This window comes from Tenrec ecaudatus, chromosome 4 (assembly GCF_050624435.1).
Source record: "Tenrec ecaudatus isolate mTenEca1 chromosome 4, mTenEca1.hap1, whole genome shotgun sequence".
Classification (NCBI taxonomy): Eukaryota; Metazoa; Chordata; class Mammalia; order Afrosoricida; family Tenrecidae; genus Tenrec; species Tenrec ecaudatus.
In genome coordinates this window covers 10,082,570-10,107,668 of record NC_134533.1, presented here as the reverse complement: position 1 = coordinate 10,107,668, position 25,099 = coordinate 10,082,570, and the positions used below count along the sequence as shown (strand labels likewise).

General features: G+C 47.2%; 1 pseudogene; it reads right to left on the bottom strand.

Annotated features, from left to right (window-relative positions):
- Nucleotides 1-10,876: 10,876 nt before the first annotated feature.
- On the bottom strand, nucleotides 10,877-15,260 carry LOC142445589 (nucleophosmin pseudogene; annotated as a pseudogene).
- Nucleotides 15,261-25,099: the final 9,839 nt, after the last annotated feature.

The following is a 25,099-nucleotide window of genomic DNA, read 5'->3' as shown; positions in this document are numbered from 1 at the left end:
TGGATAGGATAATTAAAACACTAGATAATTGCTTTTATTTAAACATTTATTTTATTTAATGTATTTATAAAACTAAAACTATTCTTTTTTTACCCAAAACTTGCTGGTGCTTTCCTCCTACTGGTTTTCACTTACCTCTTATGTTGTGACCAGAAAACATAACAAAGTAACTAATAAAAAACACAAAATGTTGGACGGCTGACAGACGTGATGCACAATCATAATGGCTTCCCTCTAAAAATGTGAACGAGCGCTGCCCCTAGGGATGATTCATGACAGCACAACCCCGAGTGCTCTGTTGAACCTTGTCGCTGTTGGGATCTGTTTACATGACGTGACACTGAGAGTGGCAGACACATCCTTCCAAACGTCGCCGGACTGAGTCAGCGCATTTACACACGTCCACCGGCCCCCAGGAAAGGCCCGGGGCCACGTGCATCTTCGTCTTCAGTAGTTAAAGGGCTCACGAAGGAATTGTGTGCACGGTATTGCCTCAATCTCCCCTAAGCACTATTTTCTTCATAACAATTTTTTCTATTTTCATTTTATTTCAGAGCATGGTGGACCACAAAAAATTACCTCGGGGTCTCTATTTTGGCATCCCTGATCTAGGTCAAAGGCGGTCCTCCCCTCCTCTCTAACCCTTCCCCAGAGAAGCCTGCCCCCCTCTGTTGTCACCACATGGGACTGCAGCTGCGGCTCCCTCTCCCTGCATGACATCCATGTGACCCTACAGGACGGCGTAGAACTGCCCTAGTGGGTTTCTGAGACGGCAACTGTTAGTGGGGAGTAGAAAGCCCTGCCTTTCTCCCTCAGAACGGCTGTTGGTGTTCAGAACTGTGTACCTTTCCGACTGTGGCCCAACGCCTCCCCACCACGCCACCAGGAGTCCCAGGGGACCCAAGCCATGTTGTTGCGTTGAAATGTTCTTTGAGTGACGAGAACCGAAAGACGTCTGAGAGAGGCAAGGTCCGGGCTGGAGGGTGGACCGAGTAAGGTTCTCAGAGACAACCCGTGCCGCCCCAGGAGCATGCGCGCGAACGTTGTCCTGATGGAAGCACGCTCCTTGCCCCGCCTCTCCTGGCCTTTATCTCTTCAGCTGCGGTGTTCGATTTCCTGACAACTGCTTCAGAACAAGCCCCTGGGGACCCCGTGTGTCCTTGGAGGAAATCTCTCGAAATCACCCATTTGGTACGCCTTAACCTGCTGTGCGGGGTCTAACTGAGCCAGGTCCCCTCGGAAGCCATGGTTTGGATCGGACCTTGTTTGGGGGTTTTGCTTGGAAGGGGCCCTAATAGGACTAAGACAGGTGTATTATCAGAAGGACTTGCCTGCAGTCACCCACTGATGGCAGTGATGTGTGTGTGTAGACATGTTTCCTTCAGAATGCACCTGCGCAGGTATGGGCCTGGGAGTCATGTCCCAATTCTTTTTTATGACCGCCCCTCATCTTACAGAGTAGAGCTGAGCTCCATGGGGTTTTCTTGGTAGTTCACCAGGCCTTTCTTTCGTGGCGCCGCTCGCTGCTTGCTGGGTGGGTTCGAACCGGCGATCTTCTGGTTAGCAGCAACAGGCAAACCGTGTGCACTGCCCAGAACCAGGGACTTTGCCTCTGGCTCCCATGGTGCTCTGTTTCTCTATCTGGTTTATACTCTTTGTAGCAACGTCAGTGTATGACAGGAAGGACTTGTTTATTGTCTAAATTCCCCCCACTCCCCACCCCCAGCCCAAGCTGTGAGGCTGTGAGGATAAGGTGTGGTTCTGGAGGATTTGCACAGCCTGGAATCATGGGAGGAGTCAGTGAGCCTGTAAAATCCAACCTGCTGGTTTTTCAACCACATCTCGAGGGTCCGAACCACCATGGTCCCTGGAGCCTTCTCAGCTCTGTTGGGTGTTGGCTGTGCCAGGCTCCCTGGGATTTGTCACCAGGGGCCTGCGAGCCTCCACTCTCACCAGGGAGCAGTCTTAGCAGAGCCACTTGCTGGGCCTGAGTTTTCTCACTTGCAGAACGGGCGCTGCAATCTCAGTTGTGACCCTATAGGCTGGGGAGGAGCTGGGCTCAGGACAGGCCCTGTGAGGTGGCAAACAGCAGTCTGTCTGGGCCATCATGTCCCAGCATCCTTAGGTTCCTAGGGGGTGGAGGGGTTTGAAATCACCTCCCTGCCTCCTCCAAGCACCATGCTGATCCCACCAGCCTTGTCCCCTGCCCAGTGCCTGTGCATAGGCCCATTTGCAGTTGGTCCCTCGCTGCTTGGCACAATGTGTGGAAAAGCTGGACGGAGCCTCCCTGGAGCCGGTGGTGCAGGGAAGAAGCTGTAGCTGCCGAAGAGGCTGCGCCGACGCTGCTCAGGAGCCCCAGCTCCCACCACCCTCTCTGGGTCCTTGGGCTTCAGGTCTTCCTCCTGGGCAAGGGGCCTGGCAGGGGCCGTTGTACCTTGCTGTGGGTGCCTGGCCTGGGGGGGACGTTGCAGCAGGCTGGGGTGGGAGCTTGGGGTGGGAAGTGGGGAGACGCCTCACAGGCGGGTGTGCTTGTGTGCACTGAGCCCACAGTGTAGAATTGTGGCTGGTTGATCAGGAGGAAGGGCTTTTGGTGTCCTATCCAGGCCCGAGTGCTTCCTAGTTTCAGCTGTGTCATTTATGAAACCCAAAGAAGCAAAGCATCTGAGATTATAAACAGCCCCAAACCAGGGCAAACCAACCAACAAACCAAGCAACTAACCAATCATCCAGTCAGCCAGCTAGCTAAACAACTAATCAACCAAGCAGCCAGCCAACCAACCAGCCAACCAACCAACCAACCAACCAACCAACCAACCAACCAACCAACCAACCAACCAACCAACCAACTAACCCAGCAAGCAAGCAGCCAACCTGTCAACCAACCAACCAACCAACCAACCAACCAACCAACCAACCAACCAACCAACCAACCAACCAGCCAATGCCCCCTCTTGCTGTTGAGTGCATTCTGTGGGCTGTTCCATCAGGTAGAGAGGACAATGGGATTTCTTAGGGTTTTCTTGCTGTACAATCTTCATCGAAGCAGATCACCAGGGCTTGCTTTTGCAGTGCTGCCCAGTGGGTTAGGAACCACAAACTTTTCAGGTAGCAACAAAGCGTAAACGGTGCCACCAGGAAACCTCAACCAGCTGCCATTGAGTCGAGTGTAACTCAGGTGTCCAAGCAGAACTGGGCCCTCTCGGAGTTTCAATGGTGCTCTCTCTCCTCTGAAGTGGGTTTCTAGTCCTTTCATCCTAGGTCTGTGGGTGAACTTGAACCTCCCACCTCTCAGTTAGCAGCCTTGCACATGACTTGTTTGCCCTGCCAGGGACTCCAAGCTGGGATGGGCAGTGAGTCGGAGGGCAGAGTGAGGACACAGCACAATTGGAGGGGGGAATGCTGAGCCTGCCACTGTCTAGCTTGGTCGCTTCAGACAAGTCACGTGAGCTTTTGGAACCTGGCTCCCCAGGTCTGCAAAATGGGGGAAAGGGCATGTTGCGAGGGTTAAGGAGATCACCTAGGCTAAGCAGGCAGCCCAGGGCCTGGCACATAGTAGGCCCTCATGAGCTGGTGGCCACCGCTGTGATGCATTGCAGGGTGAGCTCCTGAAGGACAGGGGACTTGCCTTTCGTCTCTAGCTCCCCAGTGCCTGGCACGGCGTGGGCACCGAACAAATGTTTGTCAGATGATTGAACAAGATGAAACTTGACAGGGATAAATGTCAGTTCCTGGACTCAGATCCAAAGACCCAGCTGCACAGGGATGCGGTGGGGGGAGAAACGGCTTAGCAACAGCACAGGAAAGAAAAGCCGAGGGATTTATGCCATGGAAATTCTGGTCCCCATGACGTGGTTGCCAAAACCAGGCGGCGCAAGCTTGGGCTGCATTAGGAGAGGCTCGGTGCTCGGAAGGAGGGAGGTCACTGTGGGCAGAGCCTCATCAAGAGCCACCCACCACCTTGCAGAGAGGACCACACCACGTGGGGGCCAAGTCTAGGGACCACAGACTATGAGCTGTCATGGCTGGAGAGGCCCGGCCACTGAGCTTGGAGCGGAGACGTTCAACGAACCCACTTGGCAGCGTTCACTGCTTGCTTCTCCCACTTGCTTTGGAAAAGCAACGAACAGCTCCAAGCCTGGGTTTCCTCACCTGTGAAATGTCAGGGCATAGATCTCAAGGTCATGTGGCTGATGCGCCAGGGCAGGGAACGTGTGCTGACCCCTGAGGACCTAGATCTACCCCCTCTCCCCGTTTGCTCTCCCACCCCCACCCGGGGGTCTGAACGCTTCAGCTCAGAGGTGGGTGTGCACTGAGGCTGGAGGACAGCTGGTAGGTAAACTGTGGGTGGCCGAGTGGGAGGGGTTCTATCTCTACCTGCTAGAATTACCCACAAGCCCTTCCTTGATCTGAACCCCCCCCCCCCCTTGCCTCCACTTTGGGCCTGTCCTGTTGTCTGGTCGAAGTCCTCGTAGCCAGCCGCCCCCCACCCATCTGCGCGTCCAATTGTGTGTGCAAAAGGCCAGCCTCTCCGTTCCTCCCACGTCCCGCCGCCTGCTGTTCTCCGCGCACCCTCTGGTGGCCGCAGGGCGCACTGCGCTGGGCTCCGTGGGCGTTCTTGACACACAGCCAATCAGCACGAGGCTTTGGAATTTGACTTCTTGGGTGAAAATCGTGGACCTGCCACGATGTCGGTCAAGCTGTCAAGTCGCCCCACTTCTCCGAGCCTCGGTGTTCTTGTCCGTAAACAAGACGCAAGGCCCGCATTCCTGCTACCTTCTGGACCCGGTCACGCTCCTCCCTCATGGGAGGGGTTCTCAGCTGTCTCCCAGGTGCACTCCCCCCTCCCCCTCCCCAAAGCACTTCTCAAGGAAGCAGCCAGAGGCTCCGAAAACATAAGTGGTAGCAAGTCTTTCCTTGGCCTCCTGGCCTGGCCGCTGACCACACCGCGTCCCTTTCACCTGGCTGGTTGCGCTCTGCCTTGAACACGGTTCTCCCGATTCTGATTCTCGTATTGTTGCCATCCAGCCTGTCATTCAATCTCAGCTCGCGCGTCACTCTTGACGCCCACTCCAGTGTGGGCCCACCTTCTTGTCTTACGCTAGCACCTCGGCCCAGCTTGCTTTTCTCCACAGCACCCGCCATTACCCTGACTGCTCTTCCGTCTTGACTTCGGGCTTTAGGCCATGGGCAAGGACTTTATAGAGTGCAAGCCCGAAAAAAAACTCTCTGTTTTCTGCACCGTCAGGGCACCTGGGATGCTGCTCCTCGATTCTCTACTCCTTGACCCGAGCTTAGCTAAGGATGCAAGTTCTAGTTGCCAGCGAGTCGATTCTGACTCATGATAATGAGTCCACGCTACAGCCGGCTCCCTCCACCCTGGCAGATTCCAGGCTGCTCCCTGGCTCCCAACTCCTCCCTGGGGTTCCTCACCTCTCTCTCCCGGTAGTGGCAGGGAAAGCCCCCAGCTAAGCTGGCACCCAGGACGGGGAGGATTCAGATGAGGTGCCAGGGTCCCCTTGGGCAAGCCCCCTTTCCCCAGTGACGCTCTTGAACCCCGCCCCCACTTGGCTCGAGGCATGTTTATAGGTTGCGTTTAAACACCATCCTCCTTCCTCCTGAGCTGACCACCCCGCTCTCATTCTGAAGAGCCTTCGTGGAATTTCTCAACCTCCCTGTGAGGCGGGGAGAGAGTGATGGGTTAAAGGTCAAGGGCTTGGTCTTCTTGGTCCGTCCAGTGGAGGCAGCTGTGTCTCTCATCAGAGAGCCCCACAAACCAGGACAAACAGCAGCCATAACAAATGACAACCAGCCCATTGGGAGCTGATTCTGACTCCCGGCGACACTTGGTATTAAAGAGTAGAAACTGCCCCAGCGGGTTTGCTGGGCTGTCCTCTTTAGGGGCTAGAGGCCCTGGTGATGTAGTGGTTATGCATGGGGCTGTCATCTGCAAGGTCTGCAGTTCAAAACCACAAGCCGCTCCAAGGGAGAAGTACGGGGCTTTAGACTGCTGTAAACTGTTGCAGTCTCCTAAGCCCTAAGGAATGAGAACGGGGTGGTCAGCTCAGGAGCCTTTGGGCTTGTGAACAGGAGAGACCAGTCCTTGGCGAAGGACATGATGCTTTGTCAAGGAGAGGGACAATGCAAAAGTGATGGGTCGACACAGTGGACCCCCAGCATAGCGACAGTGGTGGGGATGGTGCAGGACTGGGCAGTGTTGTATTCTTCTTTGGACACAGGTCGCTGTGGATCAGAACCAACCCAAAGGCACACTAGCACAACAGAGCCAGTCCCCCTTGGGTGGAAGTGGAGCCGATCCCTGCCAGAGCGCTCTGGAGCACCTGCTTCAGAGCTGTCTGCACCTAGATGGCAGGGGCTGGGATATTTTTACATGAACCCTGGCCGGTCCTCCTGGGTTGAGGACTGGAGGGGATAGTTAATTCCTCTGGATGGCTAGCCTGCCTTACTTGGGCAGAGCATGCCCATTGGTGGCCAGGGAAAGTCCACTGCAAAAGAGCAGCAGGTCCTGGCCATCAGCTGCTGATGTGGCAGGGCATTGACAAGCTCTGCTGGCCTGCCTCAGTCAGGTATGGCAGGAAGTCTGGTGGTGGCATAGCGAGACCCTTTCTATTGCTTTATGCACAGATCTCATCCTAAAGGGGCATTTGGCCAGGGCCTCAGTCAATCAACCCACTGGCTTTGAGGTCCCCAGGAGGTAGGAGGAGGTAAGGTGCACGCTGCCTTCTTCCTCAGCTTGTCCACAGCCCCCATCTCATCTGATTTCATGTGAAATAGAGACCACATACTTGCATGGCTTTTGCTCACTTGGATGACAAGACCCAGAGGAGAAGGGAGTCAGCAGATATAGAGAGAAGGGTGAAGAATCACGTTGCTTGGTGAATGGGTGGGCATTTACTGAGCGCCTACTAAGCCCTTTGATTACATTGATCTAATTCTCACAGCCAGTATCCCCTTGCCCTCACCCTTCTTTATTTTTGACTTTCAGAATTACCTTTTGACACCAGCTCTGATGTAGAGCACCCCCCCTTTCCTAAAAGCCCTCTTATATGGAAAAATTCATATATATATATATATATATATGAAGACCACTCTGCTTCAGCATTTGTCCATATGCTTTTCAATCCTTTTAAAAAATCATTTTATTAGGGCCTCATACAACTCTTATCACAATCCATACATACATCTATTGTGTAAAGCACATCTGTACATTCATTGACCTCATAATTCTGCAAACATTTGCTCTCCACTTAAGCCCCTGGCATCAGGTCCTTATTTTCCCCCCTCCCTCCCTGCTCTCTGCTCCCTCATGAACCCTTGATAATTTGTAAATTATTATTTTGTCCTATCTTGCCCTGTCTGAAGTCTCCCTTCACCCACTTTTCTGTAGTCTGTCCCCCAGGGAGGAGGTTACATGTAGATCCTTGTAACTGGTTCTCCCTTTCCAACCCACCCTACCTCTACCCTCCCAGTATCACCACTCACACCGCTGGCCCTGAAGGGATCATCTGCCCTGGATTCCCTGTGTTTCCAGTTCCTATCTGTACAAGTGTGCATCCTCTGGTCTAGCCAGACTTGCAAGGTAGAATTCGGATCATGATAGTGGGGGAGTGGAGGGAGGAAGTATTTAGGAACTAGAGGAAAGTTGTGTTTTTCATCCTTGCTACATAGCACCCTGACTAACTCGTATCCTCCCTGAGATCTCTCTGTAAGGGGGTCTCCAGTGGCCTACAAATGGGCTTTGGGTCTCCACTTCGCACTGCCCTCCTCATTCACTATGGTAAGATTTTTTGTTCTTTGATGCCTTATACCTGATCCCTTCGACACCTTTGATCACACAGGCTGGTGTGCTTCTTCCATTTGGGCTTTGTTGCTTCTGAGCTAGATGACCCTGTGTTTACCTTCAAGCCCTTAAGACCCAAGAAGCTATATCTTTTGATAGCCGGGCACCATCAGCTTTCTTCACCACATTTGCTTATGCACCCATTTATCTTCAGCAACCATATCATGGAGATGAGCACACAGTGATATGATTTTTTTGTTCTTTGATGCCTGATAACTGATCCCTTCGGCACATTGTGATCACACAGGCTGGTGTGCATCTTCATGCTTTTCAATCTTGTCTCACGTACCCTTCCCTTCTGATGTTTGGAATTTTAAAATTTAAAATTGAAAAGGAAAATTTAACATCACGTGCTGTCAAGTGTTAAGTGTTTTGGTTTTTGTTGCTCCCTGTTCTGGAAGGTAACCTCTCCCTTGGAATGTCCTGTCTTCAAGAATGTCTTTGTTCACTTGGGGGTCTGGGAACATGGCAGAAAGACTGTGCTAACAACATGGCTTATGGGCTGGGGGTGGAGGGGACGTAGGGCAGGGGGACTTGCAGACGAAGGGCAGCCCTGTGGCTAGTTCACAAGGACGATGTAACCAAGTCCTGGTAAGTCTCCTTAACACAGACCCCAGCCACTATAGTCTGTCAGGGGCCAGGTGAGAATCAGCAGATGTTTTATTTGATTACCACATCTGGAAGGTCAGCGGGGATAATGCTCCAAGACCGCCTGGTCCTTTCTCATCAAGTTGGGTTTTCATATTTTTCTGTGAGTCAGTACATGGCACATTTTAGCGTTCACATCCAGGAATATAATCGATGTTCTTGGGTGTGTCCAAGCCTCAAGGCCGGTTCCTTACCTTAGGAGTTTACACCCATGACTTGTTGCAGGCACCAACTCAGATGCCTGGGGGCACATACCCGGGAGGAAGGGACAGGGAGTTAACACTGCTGTGGGGTCCTCAACCTAAAGTGTGATAAGTGAAGCAAGAGCGCCCTTGCTCCTGGACACCCAGACTTGAGGGAGCTCCCTAGGGTGGCAGTACTCTATGCATATTGTGGCCGCTGATTGCTGTCAGGCATAGGTGCTGTCTGCTGGAACCTCCTGGGACAAGGACAATGGGTAGCTCACACCTGGGGACTCCTGGACCCTGACTTAGCCCCTTCACTCCTTGGCTGATTTTAATTTTGTACATTCACCGTAATTAACCCTAACAGTAACTCTAGCTGCTTTTCCGTGAGCCCTGCTAGCACCCAGAATCTGAAAGTGGTGTTGGGGAACTTGCGAAAATTTTCAGTTGGCGTCAGAAGTGGGATTTTCCAGAACAAGTCTGACTTGCTGAACCATGGAGAAAGCATGGTTTGAGAGGAAGGCGGCTGAGAGAATAAGGGTACATGAACCTCTGGTTTCTGGGTGCCCACATGTGATGTAGAATTCTCTCCGGCTAGTCTGTTGCCAGTTACCAGAGCGGAAAGTCCAGGGGATTTAGAAATGAGGCACATGGAAAGACAAGCTGCCCAGAAACAAGCTAAGTACACGAGCCCCTGGTTATTGTTATCTGTAGTCGCTGACACCAACGCCATGTGGATCGTGACAACGAGGCAAGCCTCATTTCACCCCACCTGAGCTTCAGCTGCCAACTTCAGGGCTGCCATCAAAGGACGTGACCCAAAAGGGTGGATGTCTTTAGCTCCGTGGTTCCAGCCTTCCTGAGGCCGCGACCCTGTCAGACAGTCTCTCATGTGGTGGAGACCCCCCGGCCCCCAACCATAACATTATTTTCGTTGCTACTTCATCACTGTCAGTTTGCTACTGTTATGAATTGGGGGACCCTCCTGAAAGGGTCGTTTGACCCCTCAAAGGGGTCGCAACCCACAGGTTGAGAACTGCTGCTTAAGATGGTTATTAAGCAATTGTCTTAATAAAGTGGATATCGATGACAAGACAAAGGTCTTCATGCCGCGTGATCAGAGTTGGCTGGGAAGATGGAGGAGTCCTTCCCTGCTGGTTCCCCCACGTGGAAGGGAGACTGGAGTTTTTGGATGCCCCCAAACATATGGAAATGAAAAGGATTGTGTTAGTCTGGGTAGACTAGAGAAACAAATTCATGGAGACACTCATAAGAATATAAGGGAGAGGTTTATATACAAGAGCAAATGAACATTGAGAAAACATCCCAGCCCAGTCAGATCCAGTCCATAAGTCCAATATTAGCTCATATGTCCAACAGCAATCTATAAAGTCCTCTTCAGACTCACGAAACATGCAATGACGCTGAATGCAGGAAGATCACAGGTCAGCGGGTGGGAAGTCTTGTGGATCCAGTGGCGTTGTAAGCATCTCAGTGCTGACAGGAGTCTCCACGTGTCTTCTCCAGGTCTAGGCTTCTGGATGCATCAGGGTTCATCCATGTGGCTTCTCCTCAGGGATGTCTCACAGGGAGTAAGCAAAGAGAGTCCCTCACCTCCTAGCAGGAAATACCAAAATTCCCAGAATCCTTAGGGGAAGGCTATGCCCACACAGAAGTCTCATTGTCTATGACCTGATTGACAGGCTAGACTCCACCCCTACATGCTTAATCCTTAAATCGACAGTTATACAACCACCTCAAGAATGGACTGAGGGGCTGGGCCAATTAGCAGCACATGTTGTGGGTCTCTGTGCTTCGCTCCATTAAGGACAGGCAGTTCCCGAATCCCATTCCTAACAGCCATCCAGTGGCTTCATGACAAGCCTCCTTCCTCTAGGATTCTTTCCAGTGCCTTCTGCATACACACAAAACAGTAAACCTCAATTTCCAAGATCCACTTCTATTGGGTTGAACGGTTCAAAACCAAACCAAACCAACCTAAACAGAACAAAACAAAATGCTACCAAACTCGCTGCCTTGGCATTGATCTGGACTCCTAGTGGCCCCAACTGCTGCTGTGGGCTTCTCAGGTTGTAAGTCTTTACGGGAGCAGAAAGCCGCCTCTTTCTTCCGTGGATTGGCTGATGGATTTGATGGCTGATCCTGCCATTAGCTGTCCCATGTGTCACCCATCAGATACGTCGCAGAGCCCGTGCGTACTGCCGTACCCTGGAAAAGGGTGACTACGACTTTATGTGGCACATTCAGCTTTTAGGCCACTTTGACTCATATTTGAAAGGAATTGGGAATCCGACTTCCATTTACTTCCTAAGGGAGGTATTTGAGGTTGCTCACTCAGCTTGATTTAAGAAACAAAACAAAAACGGGGGTTTCGAGTTGACCTGACAGGTTGACTCTTCAACTTGTGTTGTAAGAGGTATTTATGGAGAACCGAATGAAAGCTCGGCGTTCACCTGGATGCTTCTGTGCCCCAGACCTGGGATGGAGGCGTCCACGACGGACTTGTGTTTCCTTTAGCAAGGGCTCCTACCACAAAAGACTGAGCGGCACAGGGGCTGGGGAGGAGTGGGTGCCCCTGAGACTCCTGAGGGAGCATATTCCACGGCATCTGGGATGGAGGGATGAGGGGCTCATAACTCTTACATGGCTGGAGCATTCGGGCCATGGGGAGCTGGAACCATCATATTTCCCTCCAGGCCAGGGGCCACGGAGGGACAATGGGCAGCCTCCCACAACTCTTCTTACCTCGTTCCACCCACTTTTGAGTCAAGCATCATGCCTGTGCTAGTCTGGGTACTTTAGAGAAACAAATCCACAGAAACTCATATGTATAAGAGAGAGTTTTATATAAAGGGTGAGTGCACATCAAGAAAACATCCCAACCCAGCGCTGCCCAAGCCCACAAGTTCAACATTAGCCCATATGTCTGACACCAAACCACAAAATCCTCCCCATCTCACAAAACACACGCAATGATGCCGACTTCAGGAGGAAAGCCAAATCAGTGAATGTGTAAGCATCTCAGCGCTGGCAGGGGTCTCCACACGGCTGCTCCAGCACCCAGGGCTGCATCGGGGTAGGTCCATGCAGCTTCTCCTTGGGGATGTCTTGCAGGAAGTGAGCCTTGCCAGCTGAAGCAGGGAACTGGCTAAGGCAGCTGCACCCTAGTCTGACCATCAGAAAGCAAGAGACCCGAGAACTTGAAAAGCAAGGCTCACCAAGCCATTTATCCCTCCACCCTTCAATTAACTGCACATATGTTTATCGGCCAGGTTGGCACAATGAACTTTAACTATATCAATGCCTGTATTTATTAGGTGGGCTCAGTCCAGTCAAGTCACCTGGACAGTCCCTTAAATTAGGACTTTGTTAAGGAATAAAAGAAGAAGATTATATTTAGGGGCTATCTGGGCACAGACCAGTACCTTGAAATTTTCCGTAAAGGTGCTAAGAGACTGAAGGATGAGCTTGGCCTCTCATATCCTACTGGTGGGACTGTAAATATGTACAGCTACTGTGGAAAGCAATATGGTGCCACCTCCAACAACTGGTGACAGAATCCCACACCGTCCAGCAATCCCTCTGCTGGGTACACATCCTAAAGCAGGAAGAGTCTTAACGTTAAGAGACCTCTGCACGCCCACGTTCAGTGCAGCACTGTTGAAAACAGCAAGAAGATGGAAATGCCCATCAGTAGGAGAATGGAGAAAGCAACTCTGGTCCATACACACCATGGAATATTGTGTACTGTGGAAAACCAATGACAAAACCCCACGATGTGGGTGGACTTGGCAAACATGATGCTCAGTGAAATAAGTCAATCACAAATGGACAAACATCATATCAGACCGAAGCAGAATGGATGCATTTGAATTATGGTGTCAAAGAAGACAACTGAAAGTACCATGGACTGTTGTTATAAGGACAGACTGCTCTCTATCTTGGAAGTACAACCAGAGTGCCCCTTTGAGGCAGAGACGAGACTTTGTCTTAGATACTTGGGCAGGTTGTCAGGAGAGAGCAGTCCCTGGAGAAGGACATCAGGGAGAAGGGCATTTGGTAAAGTAGAGGGGCAGCAAAGGACAGGAAGGCTCTCAAGGAGATGGATTGACCCGTGGCTGCAGCTCTGGGCTCCAAAGTGCATGAGACGAAGTCTCGCCATCCTTACTTCTAAGGAGCATTCTGGCTGTAGTTTTCCAAGCTAGAGCTGTGCAGTCTTTTGGCGGTCCATGGTACTTTCGATAATCTTCACCAGCATCGTAGTTCAACTACATCGATTCTTCGTCAGTCTTCCTTAGTCTATGTCCAACTTTCACATGCATATGAGATGAAAACATAAATACCATGGCTTGGGTGAGGGGCACCTTCCTCCTCAAAGGACACCCTTTGCTTTTCAGGAGACCTTTAAGATAGACCTTTTAAAGAGGCCTGGAGCAGATGGACCCAAAGCAATGCATCATCAATTGCCTCTGCTGCGTCCATGAGCATCCATTATGAATGCAAGCAAGGAAAAATCCTTGACTGCCTCAGTCTGCTCTCTGCTTATCACAAGGTTGCCGATTGATTCCTGTCGTGAGGATTTTGTGGGTTTTTTTTTGACATTGAGCTGTAGCTCATACAATCTTTGATCTTTGTTCCCCGCCTCCCCCCTCCCCCACTTATCCCAGGATTATTCCTGTCCCACACTGACCCCTGGTGGCTGGTATCACACACACTGCTCTCAGCCTAGGCAGCAAAGTTACTCAACCATTATGTCAATTTCTAGGCTATTCCATTAGAGGGCTGTAGAGACTGTGTGCAGAGTGTGGGACCTGAAGTCTCCCTTCCAGGTGAGTGGACTGCAGACTTGAGGGAATCATGTTGGACTATGAGGGGGAAGGCCGCACCCTGGGGATGGCCTAGGGAAGAGAAGGGACCACGTGGCTAAGAACTTATCCCCCGAAAGTCATATACATGTATGACTTTTAAACATATATATTTTACATACATATGTGAACTCACTGCCATCGAGTCCATGTCGATTCATAGCTGACCCTACAGGACAGGGTACCACTGCCCCTGTGTGTTTCCAACACTGGAGCTCTCTCTCTCTTTTAAAATAGTTCCATCTTTACAGACTACACTGGCGTTAGGACAACACATTCCTGGCAAAGGAACCTGGACCACGCTTATCAGACATGGTAGGAAAGGTTCTCATTCTGCAATACAGAAAACAAGGATGGCCAGGAATGAAATGTGATGGCAAAAGAAATTTAAAGAATCATTTTATTAGGGGCACATACAATTCTTATCACAATCCATACATACCTCCATTGTGTAAAGCACATTTGTACATTCATTGCCCTCATCCTTCTCCAAACATTTGTTCTCCACTTGAGCCCCTGGCATCAGCTCCTCATTTTTTCCTTTCCCTCCCCACTCTCCCCTCCCTCATGAACCCTTGATAATTTATAAATTATTATTTTTTCATATTTTACACTGTCTGACATCTCCCTTTACCCACTTTTCTGTTATCCATTCCCCAGGGAGGAGGCTATATGTAGATCCTTGTAATCAGTTTCCCTTTTCCCGTGCCCCCTCCCTCCACCCTCCCATTATCACCACTCTCACCCCTGTTTAAACTATTTTCTTAAGGAGATTTCCTCCACTGCCAGAGATCTTGAATAGCCTGCTGGTCAGCCATTCAGAAGCTGTTCTTTACATAACTGATAACATTTGGTTTCCACTGGAGGAAGAGAACCACTCTTTTCTATGGTTGCTTGCATTTTTGCTTTAATGTGTTCTACAGAACTAGGTCCTTTTGGCGTTTTGGGAGTTTTTTCCTGTTTTTATTTTATTATTGTATTATTATTATTTATGGATTCTTGGCTTTTGGATCTTGGTGTTGATGGTTTTGAGTCTTTTCCATTCTGGTATGATTTTTGTGCATTTTTTGGCCAGAGTCTCCCATATAGATATCTTCACTGCAGCTTTTCCTTCACATTCATCTTCATCATCGTCCTCGTCATCATCCTCAACTTCATCAACAGCAAGTTTTCCTTTTTTCTATGAAGCTTTGTTACTGTTTGTGGGGGCAGCCCGCTTTCCCCATGCACTTAAAAGTTTCACTCCCCCTCTCCTCTTCCTCCACAGCTACTAACTGCTGTCCAATGACATGCACAGGTCCTGAGCCGCACTTCAATCGTAAGACCACTGGTGGGGTCGTTGCAAAGCCCCCAGGGAGACCGTTAGCCGGACAGACATTTTCCAAGTTGCCAGTGTTTCTCTAATGGGGCTGCCTTCTTGCTTCATTGTCTCTGCTTCACGAATGTGCAGCTCATGCTGGGCACCAGCACGCACAAACTGCCGCTCTTAAAGGTAACTGGTGCGCACTTTCATCATTGTCTACCTCGAAGTGATCATCTTTAAAAAAATCGTCTTATTGGGGGCTCGTACAACTCTTATCATAACCCACAAAAGTGATCATCTTAATCGGCCTTTCATTCACAACCGAAAGGGCAGTTTGGTGGCATCAGGGGGCTCGTGTCCATATCCATCGACTCTCCCATGGAGTGGCAGCGTGCACTCAGTGAGAGAAGCAGAAAGCAGAGACCAATCGCTGCTGTTGCTGCATCCCGCGGCGCAGGACGGTGCTGCACCAGGCAGACGGTTACTCTTCATGGGCGTAGACAGACCCGTCTTTCTCCCACGGAGCCGCTGGTGGTTTCCAACTGCTGGCCTCGTGGTTAGAAGCACAGTGCCTAACCACTACTCTACTAGGACTCCCATATGTAGGTCAAATGCAGTAAAAAGATATATAACACACCGTTTGCCAACTTAATGTCTTTCACCAGTACAACGGGTGACCGAGTGCATTAATCATGCTTGAAGAGTGGTGAATGGTAGCCTGTGTAATGATAAGGCATCAATGGGATCAGGAACCAGGCATCAAAGACCCACAATAAAAAATCATGTCAATGTGAATGGAAAGGAGGTAGGGGTGTGTGTGCAGAGTGGATGCCCAAACAAATCTGTAGGCAATTGGACATCCCTCTACAGACATATCTTCTTGTGGGGAGAAGATGGGCCAGTCAGGGTGCAGTGTAGCACCGATGAAACATACAGCTTTCCTCTGGTCCATTAATGCTTCCTCCCCGGCACTATCATGATCCCAATTCTACCTTACAAATCTGGCTAGACCAGAGCATGTACACGGGTACAGATAAGAGGAGCAAACACAAGAAATCCAGGACAGAGAAACCCCTCTGGACCAATATTGAAAGTAGCGATACCAGGAGGGGAAAGGGAAGGTGGGAGAAGAAACAGGGAACCAATCACAATGACCTACCTATAACCCCCTTCAGGGGAATGGACAATAGACAAGAGGATAAAGGGAGACATCAGGCAGTGCAAGACATGGAAAAATAATAGTAATTTATAAATTATCAAGGGTCCATGAGGGAGGGAGGGAGGGAAGAAGGGGGAGGGAGAGGAAAAAACGAGGAGCTGATCTCAAGGGCTCAAGTAGAAAGAAAATGTTCTGAGAATGATGAGGACAACAAATGTACAAATGTGCTTGACACATGGATGGATGCATGGATTGTGATAACAGTTGTACGAGCCCCAATAAAATGATTTTTTTTAAAGAGTGGTAAAAGTTATTCCAAGGGAAGTTTGCTTCCTGGGGGTTCAGCTGTATCACATTGAGTCTTGCTGTTCATCCGGTTAGGGTTTGTCTTGAGTCGCCCTGACTTTGGAGCTTGTTGTTGTCATTGAGTTGGCTCTGACTGTGTACAACCGAGTACAACCTTGTCAGTTGTGGGTCATCCACACGGTTACTTCCGTGCTTGCCTTTTGCAATCACAAAGCCAACTCATTTTATGAGGTGTCTCCTCTTTTTTTTTTTGCTTTTTATCAAACTTGATGTCCTTCTCCAGGGACTGGCCCCCTCTGGTATGTGCAGGTAGGAGTGACACAGTCTGGTGTCAATTTGAGATTATTAAGAGTGAAGTTCAGCGTGTTGATCAGGTTGCAGTTTGATGACCTCATTTGGGGGCGCTGTGGAAATAAAAAGCTCACTGGAGGTCAGACCCAAACTCTCTGCTTCATCTTCCTCCTGACAAGACACATGGAGCTATGCTGATGGAGTTAGAACCCTGGAGCTAGAGAAGCCATGTGGAGACCCCTGCTAATGCCGAGACACTTTCACTGCCACTGCCACTGGATCCACAAGACTTCCCCTCCACTGGCCTGTGATCTTCCTGCATTTGGCATCACTGTATGCATTGTGTGAGTCTGAAGAGGAATTTACAGACTAGTATCGGCCATATGGGCTATATCAGACTACGGACTTGATCTGGACTGGGAGTTTTCTCAATATACAATTGCTCTTTTATATAAAGCTCTTTCTTATACACGTATGAGTGTCTATGAATTTGTTTCTCTAGTCCACCCAGAGTAACACAGTGTATAAGGGACAGGAGACAAAGCCTCACCCTCTTTGCTTTTAAGGAACATTGAGCTGAACTTCTTCCAAAGCAGATTTGTTCCATCTGCTGACAGTCCTTGGTGTCGTCAATATTCTAAGCCAACACCGTTGTTCAAATGCATCTCTTTTTCTGTGATCTCCCTTATACATTTTTCTAGCTGTTTCAATGAATGGGGGCAATGGAAACGATCATGGGTCATTTGTGCCTTAGTCCTCAAAGTGACGTAGGATCTCTTCCACACCTTAAATGAACGTCTTTTGCGAATTTGACCAGTGCAACACATTATTTGATTTCTTGATTGCTGCTTCCATGGTGACGATTTTGGAGCCAAGCAAAATGAAATTCTGGACAACTCCCAGTCTTTTCTCTGTTTATCTCGACGTTGCCTAAGCCAGTTGTGCAGATCTTTGTTTTCTTTATGCTAACACATAATCCATACAGAAGGCTGTGTCATTTGATCTTTCTTAATAACAATGTGAAGCCCTCTGCACAGTCAGCAAGCAAGCTGTGACATCTCCGTATCCCAGGTTAAGAGCCTTTTTCCAATCCTGATACCACATTCTCCTTCGGATAATTCAGCTTCTCAGATAGTTGCTCAGCGGAGAAAAGACACAACCCTAACAGGCGTCGTTCTTTACTTGACTTCAAACGGCTTAGTTTACTCCCCACTTTTGCTGTTGCATAAGCACAATTAATGATTGTGAAATTCTCATTTTTTGTAGCATGATCCATAGTTTGTTATGAGTCATGCAGTCAAGTACCTTCAGGTAGTCAATAAGACACAGGTGAACATCCTTCTGGTACCCTTTGCTTTCATCCGGGAAGCATCTTTCTGGTATTCTCTGACATCGGCAATGATGTCCCTTGTTCTACGTACGCCCTCCTCTGAATGTGGCTGGAACCCCTGGCAGTTTATGTGTTGCTGCAACTGTTTTGAATTATCTTTAACAAAATTTTGCTTGTATCATATTCTATCGGGTCACTTTTCTTTGGAATGGGCACACATATAGATCTCTTCTAGTCAGCTGACCAGGTAGCCGTCTTCCAAATTTCTTGGCAAAGACCAGACTCATGCTCATCAGCCTGAGGGAACATTTTGACCGGTATTCCATCCAGGAGCCTTGTTGTCATCAATGCCTGCAGTACTTCTTCCTCGAATTCCATTGGTTCTTGATCAAATGCTATCTCCCGAAATGGTTGACTGTCTTTGGTACCGTGGCTCTATATATTCCTTCCATTTTATTTAGATGCTTTTATTTGACTACTCAACATTTGCCCATAGATCCCGAAAGTATTACAACTCCAGTCCTGACTTTTTCCCTCAGTTCTTTCTGCTTGAGAAACGTTGAACTTGCTTTCTCCATTTGGTTTCCAAACTTCAGGCCTTTGCACATTTCATTGTACTCTTTTGCTTTGTCTTTTTAAAAATATCATTTTGCTGGGGGCTCATATAACTCTTATCATCATCCATCCACCCATCCATCCATTGTATCAAGCACATTTGTACATACTTGCCATCATCATTTTCAAAACATTTGCTTTCTATTTGAGCCCTTTGTATCAGCTCCTCATTTTCCCCGCTCCCTCTCCACTTCCCCCTCCTTCACGAACCCTTGACAATTTATAAATTATTATTATTTTGTCATGTCTTACACTGTCCGATGTCTCCCTTCACCCACTTTGCTTTGTCTTTTTGAGCATCCTTTTGAAAATTTCTGCTTAGCTTTTTTGTTTAATCATTTCTCTGGTGGCTTTATATTCTCCAAACTGTGGAACAAGCTTCAGAGTTTCTTCTGTATCCATTTGACCTGTCCCTTCTTTCCTGTCTTCTACACGACCTTTTGCGTTCTTCATGTGTGGTGTTCTCGATAGCATCCTACTATTTACCAGGTCTTTGGCCATTCGCGTTCAATGCGTCCCGTGCATCAGATCGATTCTTGAAATGGGCCCTTCATTCAGCTGGGATAAAACCCAGGTTGTGTCTTGGCTCCTGTGGAGTTGTTTTCATGTTCTTCAGTGTCGACTTCAGGTTCACTTTGTAGATAACAGCAGATGAACTGTTCCGTAGTCTGTCCCTGGTTTATTCCTACGGATGATAGTGAGCTTCTCCACGGCTTCTTCCCACAGATGCAGTTGATTCGATTCTTTGGCATTTCCTGTGGGAAGGTCTGCTTTGAAGATTAGGAAAGAAGGAGGAATAGAAGCAGGGAACGCACGGAGCATGTGGCCAAGTGGTATTACACGGAAGGGACCACAATAAATGAGATGGGACAACACGTGTGTGAATTATTGAAAGCACATCTAGTGATCTGCAAACCTTCACCAAATTCATAATTAAAAGTTCTTAAAAACACTTTCGCAAACGTACTAAATATCTCACGGGGGAAGGATGCGCCTGGCAAACACATGTAGAACACGCACGTTATTTGTTCAACATTTATAACAATACTCATGACTCAACATGAGAAGACATAGCTGACAATTGGAACTTGGAATGTAGGAAACATGAATCTAAGAAACTTGGAAGTCTTCAAAAATGAAGTGGAATGCACCAAGGTAAAAATCTTAGGCATTAGTGAGCTGAGATGAGCTGCTTTGGGCCATTGTGAATCAGAAAATATATGATTTACTATTCCAGGAAGGAAAGATTCAAAAAGAATGCCATGGCATTCATCATCAAAAAGGACATCTATCGTGAAGTGCACTGCTCTCTGTGATAGGATTATATCTATCCTCATACAAGGAAATCCAGTCGTTACAACTGTTATTCAAATTTATGCACTAACTGCTAAAACTAGTGATGTAGAAACGGAAGATTTTGCACCAGCATTTCAGTCTGAAATTGATCAGATATGCATTTAAGATCCATTGATAATTAATTGTTGGCTATTGGAATGCAAACGTTGGAAACAAAGAGGAAGGAAAAGGAGTTGAAAAATATCAACGTAGAGACAGAAACAAAGCTGGAGATCACATGATAGAGTTTCGCAAGACCAGTGACTTCTTCATCGTGATATTTTTTTCAACAACACAAAGGTTACTTACTATACATGTGATTTCTCCAGATAGTATATGCAGAAACCAAAATGACTACATTTGTGGAAAGTGATGTAACAGCAACTGAAGTGAGGTCAGGGGCCAACTGTGGAACAGACCATCAATTGCTCATATGTAAGTTCAGGTTGAAGTTGAAGAAAATTAAAACAAGTCCACAAGAACTAGAATACAAACTTAAATCTATCCTACCTGAATTTCAAGGACATCTCAAGAACAGGGTTGACCTATTGAACACTAATGACGGAAGACCCAATGAGCTGTGGGAGGACCTCAAAAACATCATACACGAAGAAAGCAAACGGTCATCAAAAAGACAGGAAAGAAAGAAAAAAAAATCAGCGTAGTTGTCAGAAGCTCTGAAACTTGCTTTCAACTGTTGAGTAGCTAAGGCCAATGGAAGAAATGATGACGTCAAAGAGCTGAGTAGCAAACTTCAAAGGGCAACTTGAAGACAAAATAAAATATTGTGATAAAGTGTGCAAAGAACTAGAGTTAGAAAACCAACGGAAAATACATGCTCAGTGTATCTTAAACTGAAAGAACTCACGAAAAAAAGTGAAAGCCTTGAGGCTCAATATTGAAAGATTCTATGGCCAAAATGTTGACTGATGCAGGAAGCATCAAAAGAAGTTGGCAAGAAGACAGTCACGGCACCAAAAAGAACTAGTTGACATTCAACCATTTTAGGAGGCAGCATATGATCAAGAGCCAATGGTTACTGAAGGAAGAAGTCCAAGCATCACTGAAGGAATTAGCTAAAAACAAGGCCCCGGGAATTGATGGAATGCCAACGGAAATGTTCCCCCAAGCGAGGAAGCATTGGAGGCACTCATTCATTTCTGCCAAGAAGTTTGGAAGACAGCTACTTGGCCAACTGACTGGAAGGGATCCATATTGTACCCATTCCAAAGAAAAGTGATCCAACAAAATGCTCAAATTACAGGACAATATCATTGATATCACAAGTGTGGCAGTTACAGAATTTCATGTCAATGTGCCAAGTCTGGGGGTGGAGTCTAGCCTGTCAATCAGGTCACAGCCTGATGATGTCTCCTTGTGGGCTTGGCCTTCTCAGGAGGATTCTGAGAACTTCCCCTCTGTCTGTTGGTAAGCCAGGGAGGAGTCTCTCTCTGCTTCACCTTCCTATTGAGTTTTCACACTCAGAGAGCTAGAGAAGCTACATGGAGCTACGCTGATGGAGCTATGCTGATGGCTGGAGATGTACCCACCACCATTGGATCCACAAGACTTTGCACCCTATGATCTTCCTGCACTTGGCATCCTTGCATGTGCTGTGTGAGTCTGAAGAGAAATTTATGGACTAGTATCGGACATATGAACTAATATCAGACTTATGGACTTGATCTGGACTGGGCTGGGATGTTTTCTCAACAAACAATTGCTCTTTGATGTAAAGCTCTCTCTTACACACAGAAGGGTGTCCTTAGATTTGTTTCTCTAGATCACCCGGACTAACACAGCACGCAAGTGAAATTTGCTGAAGATTTTCCAACAATGAACATAGCAGTGCATTGACAGAGAGCTGCCAGAAGTTCAGGTTGGATTCAGAAGAAGTTGTGGATCAAAGGTTATCATTGCTGATGTCAGATGGATCTTGGCTCAAATCAGAGAATACCAGAAAGATGTTTACTTGTGTTTTATTGATTATCAAGGTATTTGACTGTGTGGACCACAACAATCTATATATAGCTCTGAGAAGAATGGGAACCCCGGAACACTTAATTTGCTCATGCAGAACCTGTACATGTCTCAAGAGGCAGCTGTGAGGATAGACTAAGGGACAGGATGGCTTAAAATCAAGAAAGATGTGCATCAAGGTATCCTCTCACCATACTTACTCAGTCTGTAGGCTGAGCAAATCGTCAGAAAAGCTAGATTAGATGAAGAAGAAAGAATGCAGCATCAGGATTTCAGACAAACCTGCGATATTCAGACGATGCGATTTTGCTTGCTGAAAGTGAGGAGGACTTTCAGGAGCACTTGCTGCTAAAATCAGGAATTTCAGCCTTCAGTGTGAATTAGGACTCAAAGCAAAGCAAACCAAAATTCTCACAACTGAACCTCTAGGTAAAATCATGATAAACGGAGGAAAGACTGAAATTGTCAAGGATTTAATCTTGCTTGGATCCACAAGCAATGCTCATGGAAGCAGCAGTTGTGAGATCAAGCAATACTTTGGTCAATCTGCTGCACAAGACCTCTTTAAAATATTGAGAAGCAAGGGTATTACTTTGAGGACTAAGATGCAATTGACCCAAGCCATGGTAATTAAACAAACAAACAGACATTTTTATTGGCACCTGATCCACATACCATACCAGTCAATAATTCAATGGTTCAATAATATCAAGGAGAATTGTACAATCATTAACAAAATAAAGTTTAGAACATTTTGTTCCTCCCAAGGTTAAACTGCCTTTAAAATGAGTTGTGTCGTCACAATCAGTTCTAGTGCTCCCTCCTGCCTCCCACCTTCATTGTTAACTCCTGAAATCCCCTCACCTCCCTATCTTCCACCTGCCCCTCTGCCTTCCCTATAAGCCCTCGTATCAGTTATTATCTCTACACATCCACTCCTTCTGTGGTTCGCAAACTGGAAAACCCAATGGAAACAACAAAAAACAGATTCAAAATAAAGTGGTAAGGATAAAATAATAATATTATCAAGATAAAAATACAAATAATGAGTAAGAAAGAAAAGACTACCCTCCATATTAAAAAAGCCAGGGAAGAAATTTTTGTCATGGAACACACAAGAGGTACTTACACCTAGAGCAAATTCAGGTTGAGTCAATAGTGAGGTCGACTGACCAAGTATCAAGTTTCTTCTTAGAGTCGTGGACTCATACGATACTTGTCCTTCTGTGATTGACGTGCTTCACTCAGCATAATGGTTTCCAGGTCCTTCCATGACACGCAGTGTCTCATCACTGTCTTTTAGGGATGCACAGTGCTGCATTGTGTGCATGTATCACCGTATCTTTATCCATTCTTCAACTGTTGGGCATGTGGGCTGCTTCCAGCTTCTTGCCGTTGTGAACTGTGTTGTTATGAACATGGGAGAGCATGCATTCACTCATGCTGTGTCTCCTATTTCCTTAGGGTATATGCCTAATTGGTATTACTGGGTCATATGGAAGCTATGGCATAGATATATATTGCATGTTCATAGAAATGTTTATTAAAACAAAGATATCAAAATTTGAAGGTATTGTTTCCTTTTTTGCCTGTAATTAAAAAAAATCATTTTATTTGGAGCTCTTACCACATTCCATCCATCCATCCATCCATCCATCCATCCATCCATCCATCCATCCATTGTGTCAAGCACAGTTGTACATTTGTTGCCATCATCACTTTCAAAACATTTTCTTTCTACTTGAGACCTTGGTGTCGGCTCATCCCCCCATGAACCCTTGATAATTTATAATTTTTTTACTATCTTACAGCGACTGTTGTCTCCCTTCACCCACTTTTCTGTTGTCCCCCTATCTCCTACCTGCCAGGGGATTATATATAAATAATTGTGATTGTTTCCCTCATTCTCCCCCCACGTTCCCCTTCCCCTCCTGGTAGCACTACTCTCATTATTGGTCCTGAGGGGTTTAATCTGTACTGGATTCCCAGTGTTGCGAGCTCTTATCTGTACCAGTGTACATGTTCTGGTGTACTGGATTTGTAAGGTAGAATTGGGGTCATGATAGTGGCGAGGCATGAAATAACTAGAGGAAAGTTGTATGTTTTGGTGGTGCTATACTGCACCCTGACTGACTCGTGGTATTTTAAATAGTCTCATATTCATGGGAAAGTTGGACATTGAACAAGGCAGACTGAAGAAGAAGCGATGTGTTCGAATTGTGGTGCTGGCAAAGAATATTGAAAGTGCCATGGACTATCCAAAGGACGAATAAGTCTGTCTTGGAAGAAAGAACAGCCAGAATGCTACTTTTAGAGGCAAGGATGGCCAGATTTCATCTCACATACTTTGGACATGTCATCAGAGATGTCCCTAGAAAAGGACGTCCTGCTTGGTGAAGTAGAGGGGCACTGAGGAAGAAGGAGGCCCCCAAGAGATGGGCTCAGACTGCAACAATGGCTCTAACACAAGAACAATTGTGAGGACGGCGCAGGATCAGGTGGTGTTTCATTCTGTTGCACAGCGAGCTCCTAGGAGTTGGAACCAGCATGGTGGAACCTAACAACAGCAACAACACCAATAGCAATCGCAACAACAACAACAACAACAGCAGTTGCTGTGTATATTGTTGAAGAAAGGCCTTCTCTGAGAATAGGCCAGCAATCTTGCAAAATTCTATCATTTGATTTCTAGCATAGTTTCTATCACCAAGTATACCAATTATTGAGCTTTTTCCTTTGTTTCCAACCTTAGTATTCCAATCACCAGTAATTATCACTGCGTCTTGATTGTACATCTGGTCATTTTCAGTCTGCAGAAGTTGGATAAAACGATTCTATTTCTTCACCTCTGACATTTGTGGTTGGTTTGTAAACTTGAATGATAGTTGTATTGTCTGACTTTCCTTATAAGAATATGAGTGTTTTTCTATTGCCAACAGGATTATACTTCAGATCGAATCCTGAAATGCTGTTTTTGACAATGAATGCAATTTGTTGTTTCTACCATAGTAGACTGGCTATATATAATATATTAGGGGGTACCCCCCCTAAAAAGCCCCAGAATGTTTCCCCCAAAACAATTTATTTATTTATTTACAAAACAACTTTTTCACCTTCAAAGTACCTTTAATACATTTGTCCAACCTGCGATTCCATTCTTGGAAACATTTTCAAATTCAGCTGTTTGGATGGCAGACGGCACC